The sequence below is a fragment of the Pelodiscus sinensis genome, chromosome 2 (genome assembly GCF_052426305.1).
Source record: "Pelodiscus sinensis isolate ZL-2025 chromosome 2, ASM5242630v1, whole genome shotgun sequence".
In the NCBI taxonomy this organism is placed as follows: Eukaryota; Metazoa; Chordata; order Testudines; family Trionychidae; genus Pelodiscus; species Pelodiscus sinensis.
The window spans coordinates 128,413,934-128,440,166 of NC_143053.1; the positions used below are offsets into that span (position 1 = coordinate 128,413,934).

The window sequence follows — 26,233 nt, forward strand, 5'->3', positions numbered from 1 at the left end:
TATTGCTGTAGTGTCTAAATAATGTTCAGATTGGATGCATGTTTTAAGCAGCCTTCAAAATATTTTCAGTATAATTGACATGTTTGGAATTTCAAAGCTTTCTGCAATTTTCAAACAAGAAAAAAATTGGAATTAGGGCCACGTTATTTTTTGTTGATTTATTACTGCAGTACTTTGAAAGCATGGATACATGCATTCATATCAGTCATGGACTTTTCATACTGATAAAAAAAATCAGCATTCATGCCAAATCAAAAATCCCTCAACATAGCAACAACAACAACAAAAATTTAATACAAAGCATTCGGATGTAAATCAAGTTACTCTATGAAGAAGTTAATGCCCTTGAGTTCAATGTTGTTACTCTGGATTTACATCATTGCAACTGACACCAAAACCTTCTCCTGGGTATTCATTGCACTGAAAATATTCACTGGTGCAAAGTGACTATAACAGAACATTTTCAGAACTGGTTTTAAGATCCCAAGTTTCCCAATGGGATTTGGTTGGTCCACAACACACATGAAAATGAAGAATGAAAAAAAAATGTCTCTGCTTCATTGGGGAAATAATTCACAGAGCCTCATTGGGTCACTGCCAAGACTTTGTTACTGTTGCTTGATGGCATGAACTTCCCTAATGAAAATTGATTTTGTTTATGTCCACTCGTAATGGGTCTAACTTCCTGATTACAAGGCACTGACTGCTAGTAATTAATTATTATTTTATAATTTATTTACCCAAGAAAATTCCACTCAGTGCCAACATCTGTTTTCCATTGGGGTCCTGCTTTGATTTAATTGTATAGCTGAGCACAAGGAGGAACAAAGAAGCTGAATAAGTTGCTCAAGGTTACACAGACAGAAATGAGCCAAGTACAGTTCTTAGTTAGTCCTTTGCTTTAACCTCTGGAGTCTAGTTGTTCTCAGCTTTTAACAGCTTCTATTGAAGTCACAGAGACCCAAAATAATTTTTGGCCATATTGTTCTCTTGTGGGAGGACTCAGGAGAGCAGGAATTTTTTTTTATTCCCTTCAGGGTTTTCCCTGAAAATTGCCTCCTAAAAGGGGAAAGTTTGGGACTTGCAGAGAGTGTAGAAAGTGATGGATCCAAGCACCAGCAATGTGACTTCAACATGGTCCACATTTTAACTGATATCTTTGCAGCAAAGGAAATTAAGGTTGTTTAAAGCAGCACTTGCTCTGACTTTGATTTCTGCCTGACTATATATGGACTCAGGGGTCTGTGTCCCCAGCACTTTGTGCCCCTGCCCTGTCTCCAGATCCTTGCAGAGCCTGTTCTGTGCAGCATACCCCATGAGTGGCCTGAGTGGAGGGACTGCGGATGGCATGTTGAAGCAGCAGCATGTTTTCCTACCTGCTCATTTAAATCATTGCTCACATTCCACGGAGCTGATCAGATCATTATGTCATTACTTCCCAAGGTTCAATTATGACAATGGAGTTGTGACATCATATCAAGTTGTCACATTTATGCAGTGTCAAAATATAATAGCAAATAGCATTGATATTATCTCTCCCCATCTGACTGAAGGAGAAATGTTTTCACTTGGGTCTTTGCTCTTTGACCTTTTGTAGAAGTGAGCATCTCAAATATATCCTTCCTGGCTGCTGCAAGGACACTTTCTTCTCTTCCCTCTATCCTGGTTTCTGGAGAGGTCTAGGGTGTGACTTTTTTTTCTTATTTTCTCTCTCTCTTCCTTCCTTCCCTTCCCAGATCTATTTAGCGAAGTACACGGTCACGTTATCAGAGAATGGGTTTGGAAGGTAAGATACCAAGGTTCTTTAGGATATTTTTACATAGTAGCTACTTGGAAACTTAAAATCTTTCACAGACAGTGAAAAAGGAGGCAAGATGAGACAGGTTTCTAAACATCATAAAAGGTAACTTTATGATCCACAAAGTAGGACCAGCAACCTGAGGCAAAGCCATCGCAAGTACATTTATTTTGATTGCAAGAAATATATGGAGACAATGAGTATAACAGGAAACCAGAATAGGTGACTATAAGTTGTTTGGTCCACAGCACACATGAAAAGGAATGAGTAGTGTGTTCAAAGAAGTACCAAGGTAAAAGATTTCAGGAATGCACATTAAGAGACAATTAAAACCTGGACAGCAAGGTGTGATGGCAGGAAGTATAAGAAAAAAATCAGCTGATGCTGTTTCATAAGAGGCAGTTCAAAGGTCAGTTAAAAATGACTGAAGAATTTTTGTATTGTATCTTAGAAAGGGAGAAACCATTGTAAGATTGGTACACATATTGCTGTCATGGGGTGACAATGCTGATGGTATGAGACAGAGATAACTGGTGACTGGAGGGAGGGGGCATGAGAAGGAAACCCAGTTAGTAATTAAAAATTGGGGAGGATACAGGGTCAATCTCCCAAGCACTACTACAAGTTACTTCTTTGATGAGGAAAAAAAAACCAATGTGGACCCTGTGGCACCTTAGAAACTAACAGATTTATTGGGGTATAAGCTTCTGTGGACAAAACCCACTTCATCAAATGAACTACAGTGGAAATGTCTGTGAACCAGCCCTTGTGATCCATGAGGGCCTGCAGCATGATGGAAAAACACTCCGTCCAATTTATATAGTTGGAGGCATGGTGGTCAGGCTTCAGGGTGGGGATGTGGGTGCTGTCCATATCTCCCCCCCCCCAGCTGGGGAAGTCCATGGCAGTAAAGCCAATAATGATGGGGTCTGTGTTGCCCATAGGGTTGCCAGATACCTTCACAAAAAATCACAAACATGGTGGGGAAAATAATTGGTTGAGCAAAAAATAAATTAAAAAAAAATTCACTGTGCCTTGCCTTTAAATTCCCATGCTTACCGCTCCTCCCTCCCCTGCCAGGCCCGGCAGAGGAAAAATGTCCCCGCAGGCCTTCCATCTGAGAAAAACAGAAAATACCGGACATTTTACATGTCCTATATTTTCTGGGTTTTTTTATCAGACAGAAGACGCAATTACCGGACTGTCTGGGAGAAAACGAGACAGTTGGCAACCCTAGTTGCCCAGGGTGATGACCCTCCACTGAAGAATGGCATTGAGGGCCTTGACCACTTATAGAATCATAGAAACATAGACTCACAGGATTTCAAGAGCGGGGGTCACCGAGTCCAAACCCCTTCCCAACAAAAGACCAACCCCAACTAAACCATCCCAATCAGGGCTTTGTTAATCCAGCATTGAAAAATCTCTAAGGATGGAGAGTCCACTATCTCCATAGGGAACCCATTCCACTGCTTCACCACCCTCCTAGTAAAATAGTAATAGAGTCAAACCTGCATGAGCATGGCCCTGACCATCTATCTCCCCATGCTGAACTGGTTCCCATGGCAAGCTTCCAACATGCGATGGTGACTTGCTTCTGGAGAGGGATGGCGGGTCTCATGTTGGTGTCCCATTGCTGGAGGGCAGTGGCGAACCACTCGTACAGCTCCGGGAAGGTAACCTTTCGCATGCAGAAGTTCTGGAGCCACTGCTGGTCATCCCACCGCTGCATAACAATGAGGTCCCACCAGTTGGAGCTGGTGTCCTGGTGCCAGAAGCGGTATTACAGAGTGTGCAGGGGGAGGATGAAAGGGAATGTGGTGCATCATGAGCACCAAAGCCTGGGTGAGAATGTCCCCAAGTCCATGCTGGTCAATGTCCTTCTGCAGCACCACATGGGCATTCATGGCGCAGCAGGCGGCCCAAGAGTCATTAACTGCTTTTGCAGCAGCTCTGGCTCCATGATGAGAGTTCTGTGGTGTCCACAAGGACAACCAGAGTGTGCAGCATGAGTTTGCTGTCCCTCAAAGGGGTAAGCAGTGTGGAAGAGGAGTGTGAGATGTAACTGTAGAGAACAGCCCTTTTAAGCACGAGTCTCAGCTAGCCTCAGGAAGCAACTACAGGAAGTGGCTGCTCTCCTGATGCCCTCTCTGGAGTGATTCCAGGGGCCTTTAAATGCAAGTCAGGCTCCAATCAATGTGGATGCACTATTTCGATATAATTCTGCACTATTTTGATGGTGTCTTGTAGTATGGATGCACTATTTCAAATGGTTATTTAAGGAGTTATTATTTCAAAATAACGTATTTTGAAATAATTTCCCACTGTAGACATAGCCTAAGGTGCCACCGGACTCCTCATTGTTTTTTGCAGATACAGAGTAACACGGCTACCCCTCTGAGATTCTTTGATGTTTAGGGTTTGGCATGGCAATAATTATGTATGTTATGACAGATATTCAGGACTGTTTGTAACATCCTATAATTTAAGAATCTAGGGCTGCGTCTAGACTGGCAAGTTTTTCCGCAAAAGCAACTGCTTTTGCAGAAAAACTTGCCAGCTGTCTACACTGGCCATTTGAATTTCCGCAAGAACACTGACGATCTCATGTAAGATCGTCAGTGTTCTTGCGGAAATACTATGCTGCTCCTGTTCGGGCAAAAGCCCTCTTGGGCAAATGCTTTTGCGCAAGAGGGCCAGTGTAGACAACGCGGTATTGTTTTGTGCAAAAAAGCCCTGATCACGAAAATGGTGATCAGGGCTTTCTTGCGCAAAACCGCGTCTAGATTGACACGGACACTTTTCCGCAAAAAGTGCTTTTGCGGAAAAGCATCCATGCCAATCTAGACACTCTTTTCCGCAAATGCTTTTAACGGAAAAACTTTTCCGTTAAAAGCATTTGCGGAAAATTATGCCAGTCTAGACGTAGCCTGGGTGTTTTCTTAGCATTTAGCTAGTTAAAGGGTTATAGAAACAATGAATCAAACTTACATTCTGCCTGTGTATGAGTATGCTCTCACTATGACAGTCTGAGGGCTTGTTCTTAACTTAAGGCCTTTGGTTAAGCAGCAGCAGCAGCAGCAGCAGCAGCAGCAGCAGCCATAAGCTGAGAAACATATGGTCATAGTCTCACACATCCCAAAACAGTCAGATTGTAACAATCTATCGCCTCCAGATATAGGGTATGTTGACACAGCAAAGTTATTTCAGAATAACAGCCCTTATTCTGAAATAACTTTCCTAGTGTCTACACAGCCAAACCTCTATTTAGAAATAAATTCAAAATAGTGGCGCACTTATTTCGAATTTGGTAAACCTCATTCTATAAGGAATAACGCCAAATTCAAAATAGCTATTTCGAAATAAGTGCTGTGTAGACACTTATTTCGAAATAGGGGGCCTCCAGCCTTCCCAGGGAGCCCTGGTGGCCACTCCAGCCTAAACAAGAACACTCCTTTCCCTCCCACCCTCCCCAGAGCCCTTAAAGGGGTAGACTGTGGCCACAGTGCCTGTGCCAGCTCCAAACCTGCCAGCCCAGAGCCAGCAGTCACTGCCCCTGACCCAGTGGCCCCAAAACATGAGCCAGCAAGCCACTGGCAGCCAGCCCTCCACCGCTCCCCAGAAGCAGTCTGCCAGCTCCCAGGAGCCTGACAAGGCCCAGGGTGGAGATCATGGACTTTATTCAGGTTTGGGGGGGATGCCCCCAGTATCCATGATCTCCGCACTAGATAGAGGAACGCAGCCATCTATGGTTGGATAGCTTCCAGCCTGGCCACCAAAGGCCACAAGCGAACCCAGGAGCCAGTTTGCATGAAAATCAAGTCAGTCCGGTGAGACCACCCCCCCAACCCTGAGCCCTGAGCTTCCCCTCCCCCTTCTTTCCCTTGCTTCCCCCTTCCAGCTCCCTCCTCCCAGGTTTCCCCCTCCCCTCTCTCACCCTCTCTTCTTCCATCTCCTGCCTCCTTTCCCCAGTCTCAGCAGAGTTTCATTCCCTCCCCCCAGTTTTGTTAAATAAAGAAAGTTTGTGTTTATGAAAATATGTGTATTTTATTTGACAGCAGAAAGGGGGTTAGAGAGGGGTAAGTGGAAGGATGTGATGGAGGAATGAGACACAAGCCCTCCAGTGGGGCAGACCAGGGAGGCTCTTAGTGCTCCTCAGGGTGCAAGCTCTCCCGCAGGGCTTCCTGGGTACTGACAGCCCCCCAATAGATGTCCCGGATGGAAGCCTGCAGAAAGTGCAGCCAGGCTTGCATCAACATGTCCAAGAGAAGCACCAGAGTGCCCAGGGGCAGCTCTGGCTCCATTTTTCAGAGTGCTGTGGTGTCCTGAGTGAGGGCAATCAAAGCATGCAGAGTCAAAATGCTTTGCTGTCCTTCATCAAGGTAGACAAGCAAACAGGGAAACCTGAGAACTGGCTGTCCAGTGGGTTCCCTTTAAGCACAGATCTCAGATAGCCGCAGGTAGCAGCACCACACAGTAAGTCCTGACCTGGTGGCCTGCTGGAACTGATTACGGCCAGCCTTAAATGCAATTCAGATTCCACTCAGTGTGGACACGCTATTTGGAAATAGCAAAATGCCATTTCGAAATGCATTTTGTGTGTAGACGCGTTATTTCGAAATAAGCTATTTCAAAATAACTATTTCGAAATTACACTGTAGTGTAGACATACCCATAGAGAAGAGCCTAGCAGTTTTAAAGAAAACTTAGGTTGATTGCTTTCTGTCTGGAAAGGATCCACTTATCACTTATCACACGGCAAACTGGAAGTAAGTTGGGGAAAAAATGGAAAAAACAACAATTGATTCATACTTCATGGATGCTAACCCCAATAAACAGTGAATTGTTTGTATCTCCAGACTCCAGGTATTGCTGTTCTCTATTCATGTAAGGAGGATCAGGAAAGTGAGAAGATGAAGGGATAAATTCTCTAACATCTTGGTGTAGAAACTCAGATACATCACAGGGGACAGGTGAGTCGCAGTCTGTAAGTTCTGCTCCCATCTGTCCACATAGCTGGTTAGAGGGGGTTATTATGGCAGGCTCGTGATGGCAAGCCAGGGTAAAGGATTTTTTTGATAAGTGAATATAGAAGCCTCAGGGCCCATTCCAGGCATAGAGGTCAACCTGGGATGAGATTAAAAAGGAAATGGAGGCAGTTTTGGGGTCAGAGGAGGTCACAGTCCTTGGTACATGGGTGACAGAAGACGGTGCATGCCCAGTGGGACAGGATGCCTTCCAGGGAAAGGAAACACTGCAGACTGTTGGTAAGAGGTCTAAAGTAGAGGCAGCACTGTGGGAAGCTGCTGGTGATCTTTCAAGTTTGGTGCTGGTTCAGCGAGGGCTGCTGAAGGATTGTGGATTGGGATCAGGGATGGTTAAAGATAGTTTGGAACAAAAGGTTTTGGAGTCACTCCTCTACCAGGAAGATTGATGCTGTGGTGGTTGATCTTACAGAGTTCAATTTAGCCAGTCTAGTAAAGACCTGCTAAATTGAACACTGAGGGCTCCCCCATCGATACCTGTACTCATGAGAAGTTAGGAAAGTCGACAGGAATATTAACTCCTGGAGAACTCCTGCAGTGGAGATGGAGCCAAAGATCAAATTAAGGTACATCAACTCCAGCTATGCAATTAACATAACTGGAGTTGCGTGAACTCAACCATCCAGGGATGTAACAGTCCCCTTAAGTGACAGGAGCTAGGACTGGGTCATAGGGGAGTGGATGAAAAATGTTTCAAAGTGTTTGGTAGGGTTTTCAGGAAAAAGTAATACTCCCCAACTATTCAACCCAGGGACCCTAGTCGTGGTTCAGAGGTAACTATATTCTCTTCTTCTTTTACTTAATTTGCTGTTGCTAGTCTGTATTTTAAACTGAGTTTCACAGGGTTAATTGGTTGTTTTTCATCTCTCTCTGTCCTCCAGCCCACATTCCACACTTTTGTTTTTCAGAAGTTTTAATGGAGGAGTACTTTGGATACTTATGTGATTATTTTGAACAAAACATGAGAGAAGTCTGCTGTATTTAATTGGCATTTTTGGAGTAAAAGATCTATGGACCATCATGAAGACAAATGTTTAGCTGCCTTTTTGAATAGTCTCAAGGAAAACACAGCAAAGGATAAGGCAGCTGTGTGGCAAAAATTGTACTTGGCCACTAAGTTGTTACAGGGGCGTATACTATATTAAAGAACTAAATGTAGGAGTGACTAGCTTAAAGAAAGTAAAGCATTACAAATAGTGTTGTTGAAATTAATTCTACAGAATTTGGAGAAAAGTAAACATTTGGGAGATGTAGAAATGGTAAAAGGTAACAGCTGTAAAAATGTCAAATTGTGGGGTTGTAAAAAGGAAGTGTTTTGGTTCTATAACAGCCTAATTATATAAATGTAACTATATTTACAACTCTGCACAGTCACATTGCATGGAAGCTTGGTGGTTAAATTATACATGGAGTTCAGGCACAGTAGCCATTACCATAACTATTTTTTTGTCCCTAGAAACCTTTACAACTATTCTGAAGGAAAACGGGACTTTTTCTCAGAAAAATTTGTCCTGTAAAGGACTGCTGCAGGCAGTAAGCAGACTGAAGATCAATATCACCAAAGGAATGGGTTTCTGTTGGAACTTAACTGTCTCTTGTTGTACAAGATGCAAGTATAATCAAGGTACATTTGGGTAAAAAATAACAGCAGTGCAAGGGATCTTAGGCAAAAGAGAATTTTTTTGCAATTATGTAATGTTTTCAGGATCCAAACTGACACTTATAGTAAAACTTTTTTTTTCTAAGTTTAAGATGAATTGCTTTGGTTTTGATTTTTGATTTTTTTTCTTATTTTTAACTATGCCATTAAAATTCTTTTGAACCTTTCATTCAAAGTTGCAAAACTGACAAGTAACTTTCTGCCAGACACAGGTGACTAATATTGTTTGACTTTGGTATTAATAATTTAATCTTTAAGGGTATGTCTACACTACCCTGCTAGTTCGAACTAGCGGGGGTAATGTAGTCATCCACCGTTGCAAATAAAGCCCGGGATTTGAATTTCCCGGGCTTCATTTGCATGAAGCCGGCCGGCGCCATTTTTAAATGCCGGCTAGTTCAAACCCCGTGCCGCATGGCTACACGCCATCCCCAGCCATCGCTCCTCCTCCTGCCTCTGTTCCCCCTCCTGCTTCTTCCGCACCCCCCGTCGCGTCTGCCTCACCCTCCACACCCACTCCCCCCCCCGACACCCCTGTACCCACAATGCTGCGAGATAGGAGAGCCAGTAAGACCCCCAACCCTAAGCTTCCCCTCCCCCTTCCTCCCTTTGCCCCCCCCTTCTAGCACCCTCCTCCCAGGTTTCCCCCTTCCCTTCTCCCACCCTCATTCTCCCCCTTCCCCCACCCCAGTTATGTGAAATAAAGACTTTTTGGGGGGCCACACAGCTGTTTTTATTGTAGATCAGGAAGGGAGTTAGGGAGGGGAAAGGGGAAGGAGGTGGGGGAGGAATGTAAGGCCCCAGGCCCCAGTGGGGCACGCCAGGGGGACTTCAGTCCTTGTCCACAAGGAATCTCTCCCACAGGGCTTCCCAGCTGCAGACAGCCCCCCAAACGGCCTCCCAGCTGGCAGCCGTGCACGGCTGTGCGTACTGGCCAGCCAGGCAGTCAGCCTCTGCCATCCAGGCTGGCAGGAAAGCCTCCCCCTTCCTCTTGCACAAATTGTGGAACACACAGCACACTGCCACCACGTACGGAATATTGTGCAGGGAGAGGCTGAGGTGGGTGAGGAGGCATCTAAACTGTGCTTTCAGTAAGCCGAAGGCCCCCTCGACCACTATGCGGGCCCTGCTGAGCCTGACATTGAAGGCCTGCCGGGAGAGGCTGAGATGTCCTGTATAGGGCTTCATGAGCCAGGGCTGGAGGGGGTAGGCCCCATCCCCCAGCAGGCACACTGGCATGTCCACGTCCCTGACCCTTATGTGGTGGTCAGGAAAGAAAGTCCCAGCATGCAGCTTCTGGCACACGGAGGAGTTGCGGTACACCCATGCATCATGTGCCTTGCCAGACCAGCCCACATTGATGTCTGTGAACTGGCTCCAGTGGTCAGACATGGCCTGCGGGATCACAGAGAAGTACCCCTTGCGGTTAATGTAGAGGGAGGCTTGGGGTATGTCTACACTACCCCCCCTAGTTCGAATTGGGGGGGAGGGGTAATGTAGTCATACGGAGTTGCAAATGAAGCCCGGGATTTGAATTCCCCAGGCTTCATTTGCATGATCCCGGCCGGCGCCATTTTTAAATGCTGGCTAGTTTGGACCCTGTGCCGCGCGGCTACACGTGGCACGGACTAGCTAGTTCGGATTAGGAAGCCTAATCCGAACTAGCTAGTCCGTGCCACGTGTAGCTGCGTGGCACGGGCTCCGAACTAGCCGGCATTTAAAAATGGCACCGGCCGGCTTTATGCAAATGAAGCCCAGGAAATTCAAATCCCAGGATTCATTTGCAACTCTGTATGACTACATTACCCCCCCTAGTTCAAACTATGGGGGTAGTGTAGACATACCCTTGGTGTTCCATGGCATGGATGGGGATGTGCGTTCCATCGATTGTGTCCCCCCCCGCAGTTGGGGAAGCCGAGGGCGCCAAATCCTTGGATGATCACGTCCAGGTCAGTGAGGCGGACGACTCTGCGGAGCAGCACCCTGTTGATGGCCTTGACCACCTGCAGAGAGACACACAAAACCGAGGGTCACTGGGGCACCAGGGTGGCTGGGAGTGTTTTTTCCCCACCACTGCCCTGTGTCCCACTCACAGGAGCAACCGCGGGTGGTCAGTAGCGCGGCCGGGATGGACCAACCCCTCCCAGGGAGGGTACTTACACCACCTCCCCCCCGTTTTCCCTGGGGCAGCCTACGTTCTCCTTGCAGCCCCCCATCCTGGCCCAGTGGCCAGTGAGTGCCGTACCTGCATGAGACATGGCATGCGGGATCACAGAGAAGTACCCCTTGCGGTTAATGTAGAGGGAGGCTTGGTGTTCCGTGGTGCATCTCCCCACACCGAACTGGTTCCCGATGGATCGGTAGCTATACAGCGTGGAGAGCTTCCAGAGGGCTATGGCCACCTGCTTGTGGAAGGGAATGGTGGGCCTCATGCGTGTGTCCTGTCACTGCAGAGCAGGGGAGAGCCACTTGCAGAGCTCGAGAAAGGTGTCCTTCTTCATCCTGAAGTTCTGGGTCCACTGTTGGTCTCCCCAGTGCTCCAAGACATTGTGGTCCCACCAGTTGCTGCTGGTGTCCAGACGCCAGATGCGGCGGGGCACACTGGAGTCCAGGTGCCGCTCCTCCAGGGCCCCCAGCAGGGGCAGGAGGAGGGCCAGGGGGCTGGCCTGCAGCAGAAGGTGCCAGGCAGCCTTCAGCAATTGCTGCCAGGCTTGCAGCAAGACATTCAACATGAGCACCAGAGTGCCCAGAGGCGGCTCTGGCTCTATGTGCCAAGTGCTGCGGTGTCCCAAAGGAGAGCAACCAAAGCAGACGGAGAGGAAAACGCTTTGCTGTCCCTCAGCGAGGTAGGCAAGCAAGTGGGAAAGCTGAGAACTGGGCCAAAATGATACTCATAGCACCTGCCGAGGGTCACAGCTTAAGTGTGATTGCATATATATGTAAATATATATGCAAATATATGCCCATGTTTTATACTGATGTGCATGAATATAAAGATTAAGGCAACACTGTACAAAACACAGGCCCCATTTAAGTCAGTTCAACTGATATTAATAAAATACAATATTGACTTGATTTCCACCCATATGACAGCTCTTTTAATGAGCAATGACAGTCCAGGAATTTAACTACTAAAACATATATCAACAGAAGACCATTATATTGACTACTTTTTTGTTTTGGCTGTGTGTTGCGCCCCTCATAAATCCAAGCGGCACTGCGAGCCGCAAACAAAAGTGCTGCATGCAGCCCACGAGACACATGTTGAGTATACCAGCTCTAAGATATCCAAAACTAGTCATATTAAAAAAAAATAAGGCTATTTTGGGCTGCTAGTAAGGATATCCAACCTATTGCCTCCAGTTAAAGGGAAAAGCATAGGGAAAAGCATAGAATATTTAAAGAAAACTTAGGTTGATAGATCTCTGTCTGGCAAGGAGCCACTTTATCAATAGCAGATGGTTTGAAATCCCTATTTATTTATTGTTTTGTTACTATACTCCCCCTTCTCTTTAGTTTATTTATATGGTCTCTATTTCTTTGTTTCTGTCTGCTGTATAATTAATTTGTCTTGGTGTAAACCAAATTAGGTGGTGGAATATAATTGGTTAGATAATCATGTAACAAGATGTTAAGACTGGTTAATTAAATGTCAATAAAATGATTGGTTAAGATATATTTGAAAATATTACTATATACATTGGGGGCAAACAGGAAGTAAGTTGGAAAAAAGAGCAAAAGGAGGAGAGAAGGAAACTGAATTCATTCTTGCTAGAAGCTAACCCCAATAAACATTAAATTGCATCTTTTGACTTTGGCTATTGCTGTTCTCTGTTCTCATGTCAATGGAACTAAGCCAATTTATACCAGCTGAGGATCCTGGTCCCTGTTTTTGATACTCCTTGTTCTGTAGTTTTTCATTGGTTTAAAATTATTTTTTTCTAGCTCTGATGGCATGGAAACTTGTCAACTTTTTAAAAATTGCCACCCAAACAGGACTAAACAGAACAGCTTCTGGATTTGGGGCATATTATTGCTTATCTAATTTCATTGGCCACATAGTTTAGAAATGATATAAAAGGAGCACTACTGAATCCAACTGAGCCACAAATCACAGTTGGGTTTTGCTTTTGTTTCATTAAAAATTTAATTGGAACCAAACAGTGCAGTCACCGAGCTCATCAGCATTTCTCACTCCTTTTTCTAACAAATCAGATGTTCAGACATAGGCAAATTAGTGAAGAGAATGTTTGCACTTACCCTTATTGCAGGAAATGATTATTTGATAAACAACGAAGCTCAGTCAGGAAGGAACAACAAACACTTGGTGTCAGATTGAATGGGGTGCTCATTACATCTTGTTCACTGGGTGGTCCAGGAATAGCTGCATCAGTAGATTCTCCTGAGGAACTGAAAAGCAAACAACAGCCACCAACTGTTTAAGTCACGGGTTGGGGAACCTAAAGCCCATGGGCTGGATGAGGCCCCCAGCTTGCCTGAACCCAGCCCCCAAGGCTTGGGGCTCCCCCACCCCCACCATTGGGGAGCATATGCTGGCCCTCTATGCGGCTGGAGCACACAAAATCTACTAGCCTTGGCCCCCCTAGGCTGTGGTGTGCAAGGGGAATGTGGAGAATGTCTTTTTCCTTCTCAGTCAGGGGCACGTCAATGAGGGTGGATTTTTGTTTGTTTGTTTGTTTGGGAGGGAGGGAGGTTTTTTGCTTCTCACTTGTGTTGCCCCCGACTGATATTTCTGTGGATCAGTGGACCCAAACCAAAAAAAAAAAAATCCCACCTCTGGTTTAAGAGGTCTAAGTGAAACTCATAGTAATAAGCACACATGGCATTTTACCTCAGCCAACTGATAGAACTGTTCTAAAGTGTCTAGCTTAAATACATGGAGAAAAGAGACCTTTCTTTGAGAAGATGTTAAAAGAGACTATCAAACCAGAAAATGCTTGCTGTGTTTAGGATAGAGAAGTTTACTCCTTTTGTGTAGTAATGATTGTTTTTCGAGATGTGTCCCCCCGTGGATGCTCCACAATTGGTGTTGGGCTCGTACCGGCACCACAGATCAGAGACTAACAGCAGTGATCAGGTGGGCTGCACATGTGTGAACAGAGAGTGGCATTCCCACCTTTGAAGTTCCACACGCCACCTGTTTCTCCTCTGTTTCCTCTTTGATGCCTTCTTGGGCTGCTATTATTGACCTAAGAAGTGAGGAGGAAGGTGGGTAGTGGAGCACCCACAGGGACACACATCTCAAAGAACAATCGTTATTGCATGAAGTGAGTAACTTCTCTTTCTTCTTCGAGTGATGTCCCCGTAGGTGCTCCACAGTTTGACTACATCTAGACTGCAAGCCTCTTTCAAAAAAGTGCGTCTAGGCTACAACCAGTACTTTTGAAAAAGCAAGCCGCTTTTTCGCAAGAGAGCACCCAGACAGTCTGGATGCTCTCTTTCGAAAAAGCACAGTTTGCATTACATAGCGCCTTTTTTCGAAAGAGCACTTTTGAAAAAAAAGGCTTTATTCCTCAAAAAAACAAGGTTTTCTGCAGTCAAAAAAACTGCTGTGTTCTGGTAAGTCATGGTAAGTCTTGTGTGTCATTTGTCTCCTGCTATGCAACAGAACATTTTTCACTTGTTGGGAGCACTGTTGCTTCACTTCCAAGAACCAGATAGGTACTATGCCGTCAGGTGTAGCGTTTGTGTCTGGGGTGGACTATTGAACCCTGGTTCTGGATGAGCAAATCTGGGTGGTTTGAAAGTGGGTAGGGAGGTCATAGAGACAGGTGATAAAGATATATGTGAACCATGTCTGTTGGGGGCAGGCCGGGGCTATCAAGATCACTCGGGCCCCATCTTTCTGTATCTTTTGGAGGACTCTGGGAATGAGAGGAATGGGTGGAAAGGTGTATAATAGGTGTCCCCCCCCCAGTGAGAAGCATGGCATCACCAAGGAAGCCATGTCCTATGCCCGCTTGTGAGCAGTACTGGGGGCATTTAAAGTTCTGCCTGGTGGCAAAGAGATCTACCTGTGTTTGCCCCCATTGGTGGAACAGCTTGTGGGTGATCTGATTGTGTAGTTCCCACTTGTGTTCTGTGAGGAAGTTACAGCTGAGGGTATCTGCCATAATGTTCTTGTCTCCAGGCAGGTATTCTGCTGAAATGGTAATATTGTGGTTAAGGCAACATTTCCAAAGCCTGATCTCCTCTACACATAGCAACTGGGATCTCGCACCCCTTTGGCGATTGATGAGAAATATAGTTGTCATAGTGTCAGTGAGGATCCATATAGCAGAGCCTTGGATGTAAGGGAGGAAGTGCTTTCACATCTTGTGGACTGCTCGAAGCTTGAGCAAATTTATATACAGTCTTAACTTGTCCTTAGACCATTTCCATTGTGCAAACTGTTGTTGGAAGTGTGCCCCCCATCCCATCAGTCATAATTTGTTTGGACGGCTGATCCTGGTGGAAAGGCACCCCGTTGCAGAAGTTATGTGCCTGTGTCCACCATTGTAGGGAGATGAGGACTTTTGGGGGAGGGGAAATGCGTCTGTGGATCTGACAGCTGGCTGGTGTATACACTGAAGAGATCCAATGTTGGAAGCAACAGAAGCACAGCTTGGCATGCAGCACCACATATGTGGTAGTCACCACGTGCCCCATAAGTTTGAGGCATGTTATGATGGGTACCATTGAGTGGGTGGTAATGGTCATAATGAGATTTATATTGTCAAACTGGTGATTGGGGACATAGGCTTGAGCTGTTGTGGCATCTATACGAGTCCCTATGAACTCCAAAGATTGTGTTGGGCATACTATAGATTTCTGCTTATTGATAATGAAACCCAGCAACTGAAGCATACTCTTTGTGAATATGATCATGCCTTTGATAATCCATTCTGAGGGACCTCAGATAAGACAATCATCTAGATAGGGGAATATTGTGATCCCATGGCATCTTAGACATGGCGCACCCACCACAAGGGTCTTGGAAAAGACTGTGGGGGCAGAGGAGAGTCTGAATGGAAGCACTCGGTATTGAAAGTGGTCTGAGGCTACCATGAATCGTAGGATGCACCAGTGTGTGGGGTGTATTGTGATGTGAAAATACACATCTTGAAAGTCGAGGGCTGCAAACCAGTGCTGAAAATATTGTGGCAAGCACGACCATTCTGAAGCATTGCCTGCGAAGGTATTTGTTTAATTGGCACAGGTCCAAGATGGGTCTCCAACCTCCTGTTCTTTTTTTTGGTGAGAAAGTAGTGTGAGTAAAACCCCCTCCCTTTGTATTTTTTGGGGACCCACTCTATGGCTCCTATTTTGGTGGAGCTCAGTCTCGTGAGAGAGGTTTCTGAAGAGGGAGAGTGAGGGTGGAGAGGTTGGAGGAATTGCCATGAAAGGGATAGAATAACTATGGATGATGATTTCTAAGACCCATCGGTCTATAGTGATTGCTACCCACTGATCATAGAAGGGGCGCAAACGGTGGTGAAATAAATTGTGCTCGCCTGGTACTGTAATTGGGGGGAGGTTGGGCAGACCCTCGACCAGATTTTCAAACTTGCTGCATCGAGGCCTGAGTCATAGAAGAGCGGTTGTTTGGGGTTCTTTCTAGTTGGTTTCGAGGTCTGAAGTGGTTTTGCTCAAAGGGTTGGTATTGGTGTTGTCTAGTGAAGGTTGTGTCCCTGTGTCTTCAATAGGATGTGTAGCGCTTTTTTCGGTAAGGGGGAGTATACATCCCCAATGTGCGTAGGGTAGTGCACAAATCTTTGCTCGAATGCAGTGATTCACTGGTACCTGCAGCAAACAATTGTGCTTTATCAAATGGCAGGTCCTCTACTTTGGCCTGGAGCCAAGTTGAACATCTCATCACCACAGATGTTGTGGTGGACCTAGCCACAGTTTCTGTGGCATCCAGGGCCATTTGCAGTGCCATATGGGAGATAGTGTGACCCTCCTTAAGATTCTGCATCAGTTCTGTTAATTTCGTGTAATTCTTGAAATCATGATTAGCAAGCATTGCTGTATAGTTAGCTATGCATAGCTGGAGGGTTGATGAAGAGTACACTTTTCTTCCAAACACATAGAGGCGTTTGTGGTCCTTTTCCTGTGTATGTGTTTTATGTTGTGGGTTCTTGGACCTTTGATTGGCAGCATCAACCATGAAGCAGTTTGGCTGAGGGTTCAGATAGAGAAAGGCCGTGCCTTTAGATGGCACAAAATACTTCCTATCAGCCCTTTTATTAGTTGGAGGGGCTGTGGCAGGTGTTTGCCAGACTTCATCAGCTGCCTCAAAGATTGCTTCGTCTAGAGGCACTGCAATTTTGGATATTGCAGAGAGCTGTAAATTCTTTAGGAGAGTGTGGTGTTTCTCCTGAACCACTGATAAAACTGCCTCCTGACTGGTAGCCACCCTTTTAATTAGGTCCCGGAACTGCTTAATATCATCAGTAGGTGTTGGATCATTTGGAATAACCACTTAATCAGGAGCAGAGGATGAATTATCTTTGGGTGCAATATCAAATCAGTGGATGGTTGGGTCATCCTCAATCTGTCCTTCCTCTAGATCCGTGCCCTCAGATGGGGAATGTGCTGCATCTGAGTGCATGGAGGGCAGTGACCTTTGTGCGGGTGTAGATTGTACAGTGGAGGTGTGTCGTGGTGCCCAGTAATGATAGGGGGACCATCGGCTGTGATGAGTGTCATAGTATTGCCAATCAGTGTGCCATGGAGGATATTGGTAATTGGGTGGTCTGTATGCCCTATAATGTGTGTGTGTGTGCGCCCTATCTGAGGAGGAGTGTTGTGAGGAGAACATATTGCCTGTATCCACATGGTAGGCACTGAATTTGTGATAAGGACAGTGACAGTGGTGAGCCCCTTGTTCATAGTAAGGATCGTGAATGGTGTCATGGTGAAGGCTCAGAAGGGAACAGGGTCCTGACCTCCTGTCATGTCCTGCTGGTGCTTGTGTTTTGCGACCTGAGGAAAAGTGATGAGATGCAGGCTTGTAACCCATTGCTATGAGGGTCAACACTTGTGATGGTGATATGGGTGTTGCCATGACCCCAACTGATCTAGAGTTAGTGTGGAGTACTAAGGGGTGGCTGGAGCTAGCCGTAATGGTTTTCTGGGCCACAGGCAAATGTGCCATAGGTTGGCAATGTGCCAGTGATCTTGAGTGTGCCAGCGGCGAGCCAGGTGCCCTTAATGCCAATGGTGCCTCTGTTACCACAGGGCCCTTGCTAGGTTCCCTTTTTGTGGTAGCTGATTTCAGGGGATGTTTAGAACACGTCTTTGAGATCGTTATTGAGGAGGCTCAAGACTTTGCCATGCCTGAAGTTCCTGGATCATCTCCTTTGCTAATTCTTGAGGGGAGAGAGTGGGCAAGTGAGGGTCTAGTTTCCATGCATGTTCTCTGAGAAGGGTTTAGATGTTTGTCCTGAGGAGAAGTTGCACTCGAGCCTTTATTGCCCCCTTGATAATTATGGGGGTCCAGGGCTCTATCCATAGACTGCATGCACACTGTGAGCTCCTTTTCTTTGTGAGCTCTGGTTGAGAGGCTACAGCAATGCACACATTTCTGAGCTACATGTGTGTCCCCCAAACAGCATATTCATTTGCTGTGGGCATCAGAGGATGGCATACATTCTCAGCATTTGCCACAACTTTTCTCCTTACAAGAGTTTGGAATGTCTGCCAGAAGCTATCTATAACTGTACAAGCGGCTGAGACTGCTTGTAGGTCACTGGTTTCTGTTTCCTTTTCTTTTGTTTTGCTTGCCATAGCTTGCTGCTATGTGGCGATAAAAGCTGGTGGTGGTGGCTTTTTTTTCTGTGTAAAGAGAAGGTAAACTCTCTAAGCTGATAAAGTGGTTCTGCTTTGTTCTGCAGAGTGCACTGAGGAAGAGAGGACTGAGCTCTGTCTGTGGCCAAGGGAGGTGAAGAAGGAATTGAGGAGAAGCAGGCTGCATGAGCTATTTCAAAGGCGGGAGCAACGCTCTTCACTCACGGATGCACAGCCCGCCCAATCACTGCTCTCAAAGTCTCTGATCTGTGGTACCAGGATGAGCATGACATCTACTATGGAGCACTTATGGGGACATCAATCAAAGAAGAAGTCTATGTTTGTTGAGCTAAGGAAATACATTAATAATTTTCTGATAGCAAGTAACTTGCCTCTATTTTGAGAGAAGCTAAGGAATGCCTGGACTGCTAAAAGCTGCCAGATTTCCCCATCACAGATTATCCAGTTCTGCTGTCCCATGTGGCAGTTACATGTCCCATGTGTCAGTTACACTGTGCATTCGCAAGACCCGCATTGCGCACGTGCGCGCCACCGGTGAATGGGGAGACCAGCTGAAATCTACTCGCCATAGGCAAGTAGATTCAGTGATTTGTCAAGCCCTGCCAATAGCCAAGTACAGGAGCAGATGTGACGCTCCTCTAGAAGAAAAAGATAACCATGTTATACTAATGTATTGCCACTGATTTTTCATGATTGTTGCACAATTGTGATAAATCTTACATGAAATATGCCTTGTAAGGCATCACTGGAAAAATTGTAGATGTATTCAGCAGTGCTATCTTAATTTACATATGTGAAGAACATAAGAATGGCCATACTGGGTCAGACCAAAGGTCCATCTAGCTCAGTAGCCTGTCTGCCAACAGTGACCAATGCCAGATGCCCCAGAGGGAGGGAACAGAAATAGGTAATCATCAAGTGATCCCTCTCTTTTCACCCATTTCCACCCCTGACAAACAAAGGCTAGGGACACCATTCCTACCCATTCTCTCTAATTAGTACTGGTGGACCTAACCTCCATGAATATATCTAGCTCTGTTTTAAACCTTGTTAAAGTCCTCATCTTCACAATATCCTCTGGTATTCTCATTGTATATGATCAATCCGTGCTATGTGTTTGTACCTCAAACGTATTGGCTATGTCTAGACTGGCATGATTTTCCACAAATGCTTTTAACGCAAAAGTTTTTCAGTTAAAAGCATTTGCGGAAAAGAGCATCTAGATTGCCACGGACACTTTTGCGCAAAAGCACTTTTTGCAGAAAAGCATCCGTGCCAATCTAGACGTGGTTTTGCACAAGAAAGGCCCGATTGCCATTTTCGCCATCGGGGCTTTTTTGTGCAAAACAGTCCTGAGCTGTCTACACTGGCCCTTTTGTGCAAAAAGATTTCCGGAAAAGGGCTTTTGCCCGAATGGGAACTTCAAAGCATTTGCGCAAGAAGCACTGATTTCCGACAGTAGAACATCGTGCTTTTGCGCAAATTCAAGCAGCCAGTGTAGACAGCTGGCAAGTTTTTCCGCAAAAGCAGCCGCTTTTGTGGAAAAACTTGCCAGTCTAGATGCAGCCATTGTGTTCCTGGATAATACCCATTAGAAAGAAGTATATCAAGCTTGACATCTGTGATTAACAGACCTTTACGGGGAATAAACTTTTCCAATGGGCTCTTCCAGAGGACACCTCAGAAAGCACAGAGACAAAGGAGGCCTCATGATTCAGCAAGGAACATAGAACATGTGATCGCTGATTCCATGTTTAAGACATTTCATGTGCATGGGCTGGGTGGGGGATATAAACTGGAGATTATGACATCGTCACCTTGCCTATTTCCTGTACCACTTCTCTGGAGTATGCTTTCTAACAAAAGGAGAGGTTTGAATAATGGATTAAGGACCTTAGGAATGAACCAGGGACTTACAACAAACTAGCAGATTTCACATCACTGCTACTATCCTGATATACAAATTCTGAAATCAACTGTAGACTATATTGCATTTTAACCATTGAATAATCCATTAGGATTAGATAGATAATTTTTAATGTATTAAAGATTAGCTAAAAGATATCTATCAGCATGGTTTTTGGGTAATATCCGAATTTCATTTTGTCCAGGATCAATGTCGGGTTGTTTAGAACTAGAAGAACTTAATTGTGAATTTGGTTTTATTAATCATTTACCATAGAAGTCTAGCATGTCTGGGTGGTTCATGAGGGGTTAGAGTGCCTGAAGGGGCCTGTCTGTGACTTCATTATAATTATGTTAGTATTTTGTAGGGACACATTTGTTACTAGCTGGGTAAAGTCTAACGGCAGAGTATTCCATCCCTTTGGGGTACGTGTCCTGTATTCTGGCAGTCTGACCCAAGGTTGGCACTCTTAGCTATGTCCCACACCAGGCAACATGACAGCAGATTCTTCTTGGAAATACATGTAGTGGTGTGGCTATTCAAAACAGATTCTACTTGGCTGGATTCCAAAACAGATCTCAGTTAGGAGATTCACAGAAATCAAGCAGAGATCAGTGCCAAAAACAACTCAAAAGATTTGGAGCGCTGTATGGTCCTTTTGCAAATGTCACTTTTTAAGCGAAGATCCAAGCTGTATATGTTAACTTCCTGTCCTGAAGAAAACTCTTAGAAATATTTGAGCAATCAACATCAAGGAAGACTACTAATCCACATTTGGGTATCAAGCTAGACACTGTGAATACATTCAGATAATTACTCTTCATAAATAAATGCTAATTTAGCATTCTAAGGTGTTAAAAATAATCATTGATCCATTACCAGTTTTATTTTCAGTGGACTTTTGTGTATCTAAATTGCTGCATACTTTTTTTTTTAGAGTTACTCAAAGTCTTCTATGATTAATTGAGACATACTTAGTTTAGAAATCTATTTAATTGGGACATCTCCCAGGGAACACATTTAAACCAATAATAGGGTATGTCTACACTACAAAGTTAATTCAAACTAACAGACGTTAGTTTGAATTAACTTTGATAGGCGCTACACTAGCGCTCCGCTAGTTCGAACTTAATTCGAACTAGCGGAGTGCTTAGTTCAAACTAGATAAACCTCATTCTACGAGGACTAAGCCTAGTTCGAACTTACTAGTTCAAATTAAGGGATGTGTAGCCCCTTAATTCGAACTAGTGGGAGGCTAGCCCTCCCCAGCTTTCCCTGGTGGCCACTCTGGCCAACACCAGGGAAACTCGTATGCCCCCCTCCCGGCCCCGGACCCCTTAAAGGGGCACGGGCTGGCTACGATGCCCGTGCCAGGTGCAAGCCTGCCAGCACCCAGTTAGCAGACCCTGCACCTGGCACGGCTCGAGCCAGCCACCTGATGCCCCCAGCCCTCCCCCTCTTCCCGGGACCAGGCTGGCGGCTCCCGGGAGCTTTCCCGGGACCGCAAGAGGCGGGCACCTGCCTGGTCTAGTGCGGACATCGTGGACCTTGTCCACGACCTCCGTACTAGGCACAGGAAAGCTGCCAGCCTGGCCACCCAGGAGCAGGTGTGCATGAAAATCAAGGTGGTCCACTGAGACCCCCGACCCTAATGAAGAACCTAATAAAGAACTTTTCTTGATGCACCCTCTCCACCCCACTCATGCTTTTATAGACCTCTATCCTATACCTCCTCAGTCTCCTCTTTTCTAAACTGAAAAGTCCCAGTCTCTTTAGCCTCTCTTCATATGGGACCTCTTCCAAATCTCTGATCATTGTAGTTGCCCTCCCCTCTTCCACCCTCTCTCTTCCCCTCTTCCACCTCCTTTTCCCAGTCTCCCCGAGTTTTGTTCAATAAAGAGAGATTCTATTTTTGACCACACTTTTTCTTTATTTTGTACATCAGGAAGGGGGGCTAGGGAAGGGTAAGTGGAAGGAGGTGAGGGAGGAATGGGGTACGAGCCCCCGATGGGGAGGACTGGGCTGGCTCTGCGGGCTTCTGGGGGTGGAAGCTCTCCTGCAGCCCCCCAAATGCACCCTCTCCACAGATGGCAGCCTGCGGCAAGTGCAGCCGGTCTGATGGCTGAGTGCTGTGATGTGCCCAGTGTGGGCACTCAGGGCACTACAAAACAGGACTGCTTTGCAAGCGGGGCACCCCTGAGAACTGTCTGTCCAGGGTGGGGGTCGGGTCCCTTTAAGTGCAGCCCTCGGCTAGCCTGAGGCAGCAGCTCCACGCTCTAAGTCCTCATCTGATGCCCTGCCGGCACTGCTTCCGGCCATCCTTAAGCCCGGTTCAGGGTCCACTTAATGTGGACATGCTAGTTCGAATTAGCAAAACTTTAATTTGAACTAATTTTTTAGTCTGGATGCGCTAATTCGAATTAGCTTAGTTCGAATTAACTAATTCGAACTAAGTTAGTTCGAATTAGCGCTGTTGTGTAGACATACCCATACTTAGCAGCAATATTTGTTACTTAATATAAATGTTAATTCCACTTATAGGGGATTCAGGTGATTTAGCTGAACTTTTGTGTGTTTAGGTTTCATGTTGGTTCGGTTAAGTACTGTGACAGGGCCAGTCCCACTCCAGGGTCCCAGGCCCCTGTTCAGTCCACAATCTGCGGTCTAGGTACTGCAGCACAGGTTTTGCTTATCCCTTTCAGCGTTTTGTGAGGGTCTGTTTCTTAGCAAAAATGGGTGTTGGGACAGATGATTTTGGTAAGTTTGGGCTGGGTTACCAGTCCTCCCCAGTTACCAATTGGATTCTCTGGTTGTTTGGGGCACGGGAGCCCAAACACTCCCTGTTGGAGCACCTCACCTTCTCGCTCCTTTGGCAATGCTCTAACCTTATCAGTTGTAACTCTTCTCCGCCTCCTTCCAAGCTCCTGTTCCACTCTCCTTCTTGCTCGTCCCCACAGGGAAGGCTTTTAAAGAGATCCTGTGGCAGGCTGAAGTCAGCTCAGCGGACCCTTGTTTGCTTCAGAGCTGCCCTGTCTCAGCTGCTCCTAATTAACCAGGGCCACCACTATTTTCCAGAGCTGCCTTTCTCTCCCTTCAGATCAAGCCTGTAACCTGCCCTGTCACAGTACCCAAATGGCAGTTTTCGTAGCTTCATCAGCTGTTGCCTTCCTCTGTAGCATGGGACACAGATAACAGCTGGAGGATTCTCTGCATCTTGGAGGTCTTCAAATTATTTGAAGGCTTCAATATCTGAGATATAGGTGAGAGGATTATTCTAGGAAGGGGTGGGTGAGATTCTGTGGCCTGCATTGTGCAGGGGGTCAGACTAGTTGATCATAATGGTCCCTTCTGACCTTAAAGTCTATGAGTCTATGAACTGTGATACACACATGATGTCTCATTTGTTATACCACTGCCTGCAACTGGTGGGTTTCCCATAACTGCATCTGTATAATGTGTGTCACCATGCCTGGTACATTGCCACTATCTTGACTGACAGAACTTGGTGAGTTACACACTCAATCCCTAGCCTAGTGCAGATAGCATTTCCTGCCAAACTCATAGGCTTCTTCGCTAATACAATAGGTCTTGCAGATCTCTGGACAAAAAATGCTATTATGAAAGTGCTAGTTATTAGTTAGAAATTCTTATTAAATGGATCAAAAAGAACCCCTTAAACTTAAAGGCTGTGTCTAGACTGGCATGATTTTGCGGAAATACTTTTAACGGAAAAGTTTTTCCGTTAAAAGTATTTGTGCAAAAGTGCGTCTAGATTGGTCCTGGAGTTATCATTACAACAATGAGCTTTTGTCCAAAAGTGTGTCTACATTGGTGAGACGCTTTTGCACAAAAGCAGAAGCCCGGAACCATTTTGAAGAGGAGGTATGTACCCCTGCTGTACCCCTTCTTCCGCCCCCCTCTCCCCACCGGTGGATCCTTCCCCGGCCTCCAAGGGTGCACGGGAGACGTCGGGGCTGCCAGAGGGGGCCTGCAGGGTGACAGTGCTGGTCTCGTCTTCTGACCCGCTGCTGGTGTCTCCTTCCCCCGCCTTGGTGGTCCTGGTGACGGGGGGGGCGGGTGCTGGTGTCCACAGGGACGTACAGTCCCTGCGGTGCTGGCTGGCCCATGATGCGGTGGAGCCGTTGGTAGTGGGGGCAGGTGTTGGCTCCTGCCCCTTGGCCCTCGCTGGCCCAGACATAACCCAGGCGCAGCTCTTTTACTTTAGCCCCAACTGGCTCCAGGGTCCGAGCTGGATGGCCCTGCTGGGTGAGCGCCTGGGCCATGAGGTGAAATATGTCCGTGTTCCAGCGCCGGGAGTGGGTGCTGTGCAGGGCCCCCTCCTCCTACCAGAGGTCCAGTAGGGCCTCCAGCTCCCCCAAGAACCAGGACAGGGCCCTTCTTTTTCTGCCCCCTGAGGCCTCCTGCGCTGGGGGTGCAGGTGGTTGATCCCCCCCTGGAGCTGCCATTGTGCTCTGGGTGGCGTTGGAGATGGCAGGGGCCATGTGGCACAGCTCTCAGCAGAGCGTGGCAAAGGTGCATCTACCTCGTGGTCTCTGCAGGCTGCATCTGCCTTAAGGGGGCTCAGGTTACCAGGAAGTCCGGGAGCTGTCTGCAGCTATGGAGCCTCCAAACGGCCACTAGGGCTTTTTTCCATTTAGCTTGCTTTTGCGCAAAACATATTAGCTGCCTGTCTACACTGGCCCTCTTGCGCAAAAACATTTGCGCACGAGGGCTTTTTCCTGAATGGGAGCATGAGAGTATTTGCGCGTGAAGCACTGATTTCGGACAGTAGAACATCAGTGCTCTTGCGCAAATTCAAGCGGCCAGTGTATACAGCTGGCAAGTTTTGCACAAAAGCCAATCTTGCTAGTCTTGATGCACCCAAAGACTTCTATAGGTTTTCAATGTTTTATTGTTTTGGTCTCCTCACTTGCCTTGTTTTTAAGTTTTTTTAATAAATATTATTGATTACTTCAATAATCTCTGAATTAAGAAGCATGCTATAAGCAATGAGTGCACTTGCTAAGTAATTTTTTTCTCCCTTGCTCTTTTCCTTTACTTTACAGAGTATAGAGGAAAAATGTTCAGACTGAGTAGATGAAGACTGGGCATAATGCCAATTTAAATTCTTTGTGACAATAAATTGTGATCCCAAATCTGCTGTCATACTTGTACAAATAAAAGGTAATTACATAGACACAATGTGGTTTTTTTTTCAATTGTGGAAGTAAGGCATGTATACAAGATACCAGTATTGATTCTATCTGTGTTCGAAACAGACAGTTAAATTTTCCTGCCTGAAAAATTCACTGAAAATCTTAACAGGAAATATGTATTAAGGGAAAATTTAGCCGTATACTCTTCTCTCTCTCTCTCTCTCTCTCTCTCTCACACACACACACACACACACACACACACACACACACACACACACACACACACAAATTGCATAAACAACTCTGATGTCCTCTGCACTTCTAGCAAGAAGGAACAAAAGTCATGCTACATATTTATTTGACAGTGTAAATTAAATCTTACCTCCAACCTCAGAGTTTCCCTATTTCCAATTTAATATTTCACATTTAAGCAATGCAAATGTAACCCACACACCTAGGGTATGTCTAGACTACATGCCTCTACTGACAAAGGCATGTAAACTAGGCTACCCGACATAGTCAGAGAAGCCGAGAATTAAATATCCCCGGCTTCATTAAAATAAACATGGCCACTGCGCTGTGCCAGCTCAGCTGATCGTCGGCACAGCACAACAGTCAAGACGTGGATTGGTTGACAGGGGAAGCCTTTGTTGACCACTCCCTTATGCCTCGTGAAACAAGGTTTACAGGAGCAGTCGACAAAGGATTCCCCTGTCGACCGATCCACATCTTGACTACCACGCTGTGCCGATGATCAGCTGAGCTGGCACAGTGCAGCAGCCATGTTTATTTTAATCAAGCCAGGGATATTTAAATCCCGGCTTCTTTGACTATGTCCGGTAGCCTAGTTTACAT

General features: G+C 46.0%; 1 long non-coding RNA gene across 2 annotated transcripts; it reads left to right on the forward strand.

Annotated features, from left to right (window-relative positions):
* Nucleotides 1–1,525: 1,525 nt before the first annotated feature.
* Nucleotides 1,526–25,408, forward strand: LOC112547758 (uncharacterized). Of its 2 annotated transcripts, none has more exons than XR_003091570.3 (5): nt 1,526–1,599; nt 1,737–1,786; nt 6,658–6,771; nt 8,300–8,467; nt 25,289–25,408. It is a non-coding gene; the product is annotated as an uncharacterized LOC112547758 (long non-coding RNA). The 2 variants fall into 2 exon arrangements; XR_012901755.2 differs by lacking the exon at nt 25,289–25,408 and adding an exon at nt 18,403–18,776.
* The last annotated feature ends 825 nt before the right edge of the window (nt 25,409–26,233 follow it).